This window comes from Jatropha curcas, chromosome 6 (genome assembly GCF_041381405.1).
Source record: "Jatropha curcas cultivar XTBG-Jc1 chromosome 6, XTBG_Jcur_1.0, whole genome shotgun sequence".
NCBI lineage: Eukaryota > Viridiplantae > Streptophyta > Magnoliopsida > Malpighiales > Euphorbiaceae > Jatropha > Jatropha curcas.
Genome location: NC_143156.1, coordinates 4668622 through 4675214, shown reverse-complemented (window position 1 = coordinate 4675214; position 6593 = coordinate 4668622). Strand labels below are relative to the sequence as shown.

At 33.5% G+C, this 6593-nt stretch overlaps 1 long non-coding RNA gene across 1 annotated transcript; it reads right to left on the bottom strand.

Annotated features, from left to right (window-relative positions):
* Positions 1–452: 452 nt before the first annotated feature.
* LOC110009691 (uncharacterized) lies at positions 453–3107 on the bottom strand. Its single transcript, XR_016321419.1, has 5 exons — positions 2955–3107; positions 2129–2857; positions 1748–1823; positions 877–965; positions 453–777 (listed from the first exon to the last, which is right to left on the bottom strand). It is a non-coding gene; the product is annotated as an uncharacterized LOC110009691 (long non-coding RNA).
* Between the last annotated feature and the right edge of the window lie 3486 nt (positions 3108–6593).

Here is a 6593-nt window from a genome sequence, read left to right as displayed (position 1 = left end):
AGAGAAGAAAGATTTATGAGAGAGTAGGGCATATACTCTCGGTGCAATTAATTGGATATAATTAATTGTAGATATTGCAATCTAGGATTCTAGAGGGGATTGCTTCAGTGGGGTTGACTTAAATACCGGATTTTCAGTATTTTACTTTAGGATTTTAGAGGGTGTTTGCTTTAGTAGGATTGACATAAACACTGAGTTTGAGAGTGGGTTTACTTTCGGAATTGCTTCAGTAAGGTTAGGTTGGCTTAAACATTGGATTTAAAAGAGAGTTTACTCTCAGTTTGATAGTAATTTTTTAGGGTTTATGTGAGCAGTACACAAATATTGTGGGATTTTTGAGTGGGCATAACTTATGGAAAAATTACTAATTTTGTATGTATTATTTAATTCTCACATAGTAAAAAATTTAGCGCTATCCATAAATGTAAACAATTTCTCGAACCACGTTAAGATATTGTGTCTTCTGTTATTTTCTGAGCAGTATTCTATTATTTTCTATTATTTTCTCAGCAAAATTTATTTATTTTATCTTATTGAATTCGACGGGCGATTGTTTACTCGTGGAGCTACCGAGTTTCCGGTAACAGGTTGTACCAGAGCAGGGCATTTTTCCTAACAGTTACTTATCCTTTTCTTCTTCCAATAAGATGATATGATACTTTGGCATATCTCTAGGTATCTTCTTAGCAATGAAGTAGTGCTGAAGTTAAAGCCCTCCACTGGTTCCCCCTTTGTACGAGATGCATGAAGTTGCTTTCTTACTTGAGTAGCCAGCGACTAATAACAAATCGAGGTAGATATTATCATTAGGTATATGTGTAAATATTAATCTTGGAATAGATCACATGCATTGTGGGGAATTAACCAGATTCATACCTTCCCTAACTCAACTCCCCACTGGTCAAAAGAATTGATTCCCCATATGAAGCCTTGCACAGCTACTCTGTGTTCAAAGATTGCCACAACTAAAAAAGATAGGCAGCTCTTATCGTATCAGGCCATATAGACAGTTCATGTAGACCATAAAGCAATAGTATGATATTCAAGCAGGACGCCACAGAAAGCACATTTCAACTGAAAGTGATGTCATGCTGGCATTTTGTAAGATAAACGAATATCTAAATATGAATGCTACTTCATCATACTTCGATAGGATCACTTTAAGGAAATTCAAGCACGTAAACACACTAATACCATATATCTCAATTCCAGGATTACTTTCAATTTTCAAACATTAGCATACATCAACCTCTCAATTAATGAAGAAACCACAAGCCTGTCCAATTTTGTAAGCATCTAATGCCGAAAGCAGAATACTGAGAGAATGCCTATTGTCTGAGAACGTCTGTAAAATATAATGCAACAGCTAAGCACAAAGATCTGGAGGTAAAAGCACAAAAATATCAAAAGAGAATGCTGCAAGATTTTAACCTTGTGAGGAATTAGATTCTGTGGAACATTCTCTTTTTGCAACTGCGTCTACAAAAGACCAAAAGAAAAGAAATTTGTGTGCAAAATAAACTATGAAAACATATGTTGTACAAAAAGGAGACACGGACATAATATCTTGGCTCTTTCTATCTTTCTATTCCTTCTATCAGATATGTCTACATCCAAATCATAGGGTTGGCTGTAAAAGAAAATGTAACACGTATAAATAGAAGGTAATATGATTGTAATACGCAGGTTAACAATGATAAAACAAGATTTTCAGTAACAACGACATTGATAAGAGAGCATAATGTACCTTCCCATAAGCAAAGGCATCTGGTTGCGCAAAAAAGTTTGAGACATGAGTTCATCATGGTTATTCACAACCTCTCCTGTTGAACAGAGAAATTTCATGTTAAAATCAAAGCTTAGAACCCTGATCCTCTTAAATTTTAAAATTAACCATACTTTCAAGGTATACAGGTTGCTGACTCTTCACAACACCAATAAAACATTTTAATGTAAACATTAAAACATTTTCCAACTCATCAATATGGTTATTCCAAAAGTAGAATGCAAAAGACAAGTTAAATTGAAGATTCAGGGAATTAATCTATAATCCAGTCAATTGAAACTGGAAGGCCCCAGGCAATTGTACATTGTTCAAAGGTTAGTTCTAATGAATGCATAAACTCACCTGATGAATTAGTTGATAAAAACTATAAAACTTGATTGAATTCATCTCATTGAATAAGAAGATAACAGATACAAAAGAAGAAGATAACAGATAACAGGTACAAGAGAGGAACCAAAACAGAGGAAGGTTTCAATTCTTAAAAGGAAGAAAAGAAGAATCACTCTTACGAAACTTGCTACACAAGATGCTCTATATAGTTACAACTAAACTTTCTCTCTCTTCATTTTTCCGTAACAAACTTGTAACCTCCAACCGTTTATGTTATAAATAGGAAGAAGATATACAGTATGTGTTTTGTCATTGCCCTCGTTATCCGTGCGACACCGTTTTCCCTTTTTGTAATCCTTTTCTTTCTAGTATAATGAAACGGCGTCGTTGGTTAATACTAGCCGTTATTAACAACGGCTTCCTTCTTCAAACCACCATCATCTTCAATACTCTGTTACTGCCTTCTTCAAACCACCATCATCTTCAATCCTCTGTTGAAACTGTGCTGATCATTTGTCCCTGGTTCACCACAATTAATTTCACCAGTCTCAAAGGGAAGTGGCGCACCATCAATAGATACCCCTTACCATTACTTTCCATGCTAACTCAAGTAAATTACAAAGGTACATAAGGACTTCAATAGGAAAAATTCATCCTTTTCTCTTTTACCTTAGAGAGAATGAGGCCTCCTGTAGACTTGCCTGTTGAATGTGCGGCCTTTAATGACCGAAATAGTCAAACCTAATCAAACAAATAATTGAAATTTTAATTGGCCTCCTGTAAAGGCAATGAATTAATCTCATAAGCTCAAATTAAATTATAACGACAATATACTCACTATGCATAAAATTTACCAGCAAATGAAGATATATTTGGATTCAATGCATCATCTTTATAACATGTTTCTTATCTTAATACATATGAAAGCGACTGATCTATGTTTTATTCCATTTTAAATCTATGATTTAACTTACTCTAATATCTCATTAATTGTATTTATTTGGTGGTTGGTACAAGATTTGGGCATAAGATATGCGGAGAAAAATGCCAGATAAGGATAATAAACACAAGTAAAACATGATTGGCTTAATATGATTTTCATGCAATAAGGAAAGGCACTTTAATTTCATTTCAATTTTTTAATTCTTCAAACTTCTAATAAGGAGAATAAGAAAATCATGCTATGGCATTGAAAAATCAGAATTGAGTTTTTAAAGATCAAAAAAAAAAAAGTCAAATTTTTTGAGCTATCCATTCTTCGACCACCTTGAATTTGGTTAAACATAATGAATATAAATTCGAATTTAACATATAAAAAATAACGTCAGAAATGAAGCATTAGCTTGAAGAACAAAAAGAGGGAAGGAAAGACAATTTAAGCATACAAACGCATTTCTTGAAACATAAGAGTTTTCTATGTATCTAATGTGCATAATTATCTTAGCCAGGAAAGCAAGAAAAAGGCAACTAAAACATTACAAAAACTTTTGGTCTAAAACTACAGAGCAAGATAACAGTAGAGTAAGGAATGGATGCCCATCAATATCTCTGGCAACTGAATCTTTCTTATCTATCAAAATCTATGAAACAACTAAGAATTTAAAATATGAAATAGTTCTTTCTACAATAAGAATTGGTAGTTTGCTGAAAAGAAAATTGACACCATTTCATGTTAATTCAATGTGGATAAGATATATATATATATATATGTTTCATTTAGGAGTATTAATAGAATTAGAAATCTTAATTAAGTGCATCGTCCTTATCATCTTGCCACCATCAAAATTTATAAAATATAATATTAAGATTCTTATTATTATATAAATGATGATAGTGTATTTTATATATAAATTGAAATTTAAATATATCGATGTACGTTAAATAATAAACTAAGAGATTATGGGTAAAATTAAAGTGGAAAGTATTCACAAGTCGGTTCATATTGTTAAGTATTATAATCCGTTGTTCTCTATATATTTGTATGTGTATAGTGTTTTATTTTTTTTAAAAAAAAAAAATTTAAACTTCATTTTACCACCTCATGCATCAACCAAAAATTGCTCCAACATGGCTAAATACATAACTTCATCCATGTAATTTTTATAAAAAAATTTGTACTAATCCTTAATTTTTATTTTGACCCACTAAACACTGTAATTTATAAAATTGTGCCTATAAAATGCTTTAACTTTTACCAATTGAACACTTTAAAAAAAATTAGATTGATTAAACACTTATTCAATAGTTGAAAAATGTAAAAATTATTATTCCAAATATTGTATTAACCACATATCAAATTAATATTTTTATATAATCTTAAAAATTATTATTATTAATGTAAAGGGTTAAATATTTTCGAGTCCCTAAATTATGACCAAATTAACACTTAGGTCCCTTAACATTTGAATAATTATTTTGAAGGATCTAAATAATGTTATCGTTACACTGTGAGGCCCTTCCATCCAAATTCCTACGTGTACCTTTTTTCCGTTTATATGGACTAAAAAGCGAATATTAAGTAGGGGGTTAAATATTTTCGAGTCCTTAAATTATGACTAAATTAATACTTAAGTCCCTCGATGTTTAAGTAATTATTTGTTTTTCAGCCATATAAATGGAAAACAGGTAGGAGTTTGGATGAAAGGGTCTCACAATGTTACGACAGCATTATGTAGATCCTTAAAAATAATTACTCGAACGTTGAGGACCTAAGTATTAATTTGGCCATAATTTAAAAATCCAAAAATATTTAACCCTAAAGTAAATAGATAGATGTGAAATTACGATAAAAGGGATGAAGTTAAAAGTGCCAAAAGATCTATTTTAGAGTTTAAAATTTCATAAGGTTTTCTTTATCAAGGCTTAAAGGTTAAATAATGTGTTTTTTATCGGAATCTTTTTATATGTAAGTATTTTTTCTTTAAAAAAAAAAGAATAACAAATGTTATAAATACTAAATAATTTAACATTTAAGGTTTAAAGATTAAATTATATGTTTAGAACTTTTACATATATATATATGTAACATCCCTTCTCGGTCCACCCGTAAACCCGAATAAACCGAGACGAGACGCTACAAACTGGTTGACTGTATGTCCTGTCATGCTGACATCATCCTGTATATGAACATACTAGCATGCTGATGCTGTTATATTAATACTGTCTATAATCTTTACAAAACATGATACTAATTACAAAATGGATTGGGCCCAACTGTGTGCCCTGTACATGCCATAAAAAGAATAACAAAATGAGTTTCTACCCTGAAGACCGAGTCTTCTACAGATGAACGGCAGCAGTTGTAAACGGACCCTCTACGGACTAGTCTCAAAACCTGCGAGTTAAACAGGTAACTCGCTGAGCAAATAAAGCTCAGTGGATATCTCAACAAGGAAAGAAACAATAAAGCACATACTTGTATATAAAGAATCATGTAGGCACACAAGGCACATATAAGCACACATATCATGATATCTTTCATTTATCTGTATGATTTATGCAATGTTATGTCCAGATATCTGTATGGCTCCATAAGGTTATAGCGAAACCGAGGTGATAAGAAAATTGTATAAACTGGATGAATACTGTATACTTGGCTGCTATGGCCCATATATAATCATATCCACTCAACGGCCTGTAGCCGGAGTAACAAACTGTATGAGGCGCAGATCTGCTATCCTATGTCGCGACATGGCCTTATCGACATGGTTTCTACCTAACCTCAATGGAGCATAATGTTGGTATGTCAAATGTATAACACAACATCATAGTAATAGTTCATCACTTCATAAATTATAATGTTCATATGATTTCACATCATTTGCATGCTTGGATGTTGTTTTGATACATGTTCTAATGTTGTCTTTTTGTTTTGAAATGATTGGATGCATACAAGTTGAGCAAAGAACCCAATTACATAGAAAAAGAAAGTCCAAAAATGCAGGAAAAGCCAAGTCGCGAGCGCGCCTGTGGAAGTCGCGAGCGCGAGATGCAGAAAATAAGAGACAGTGTGTTATCAGGCACAAGTCGCGATCGCGTACTTGAGAGTCGCGAGCGCGTAGTGTGCCAAATGAGAGACAGAGAGTTTTCATGCCAACTACGCGAGCGCGCAATGCAAGTCGCGAGCGCTTCCAGACCAAGGGCCAACTTCGCGAGCGCGCACTTGAGAGTCGCGAGCGCGTAATGTGCCAATTGAGAGTCAGAGAGTTTGAAGTGGAAGTCGCGCGCGCGCAGTGCAAAGTCGCGAGCGCGCGTCGTGCTTCCAGCCTACGCAGTGCCAGGTCGCGACGCGTTTCCAGCCTGCGCAGTCTGCACTCTTTTGGTCATATCTCTCAATATACAAATCCAATTTGGGTGATTCAAAAACCCATGCAAAGCTAACACATAGAGGAACAAAGAACTCTTCTATGACACTTCCTAATTCCCTCATTAAATGGGGTCAAAATCAAGATGAAGTCCTCCCCTGTTTTCAACATAA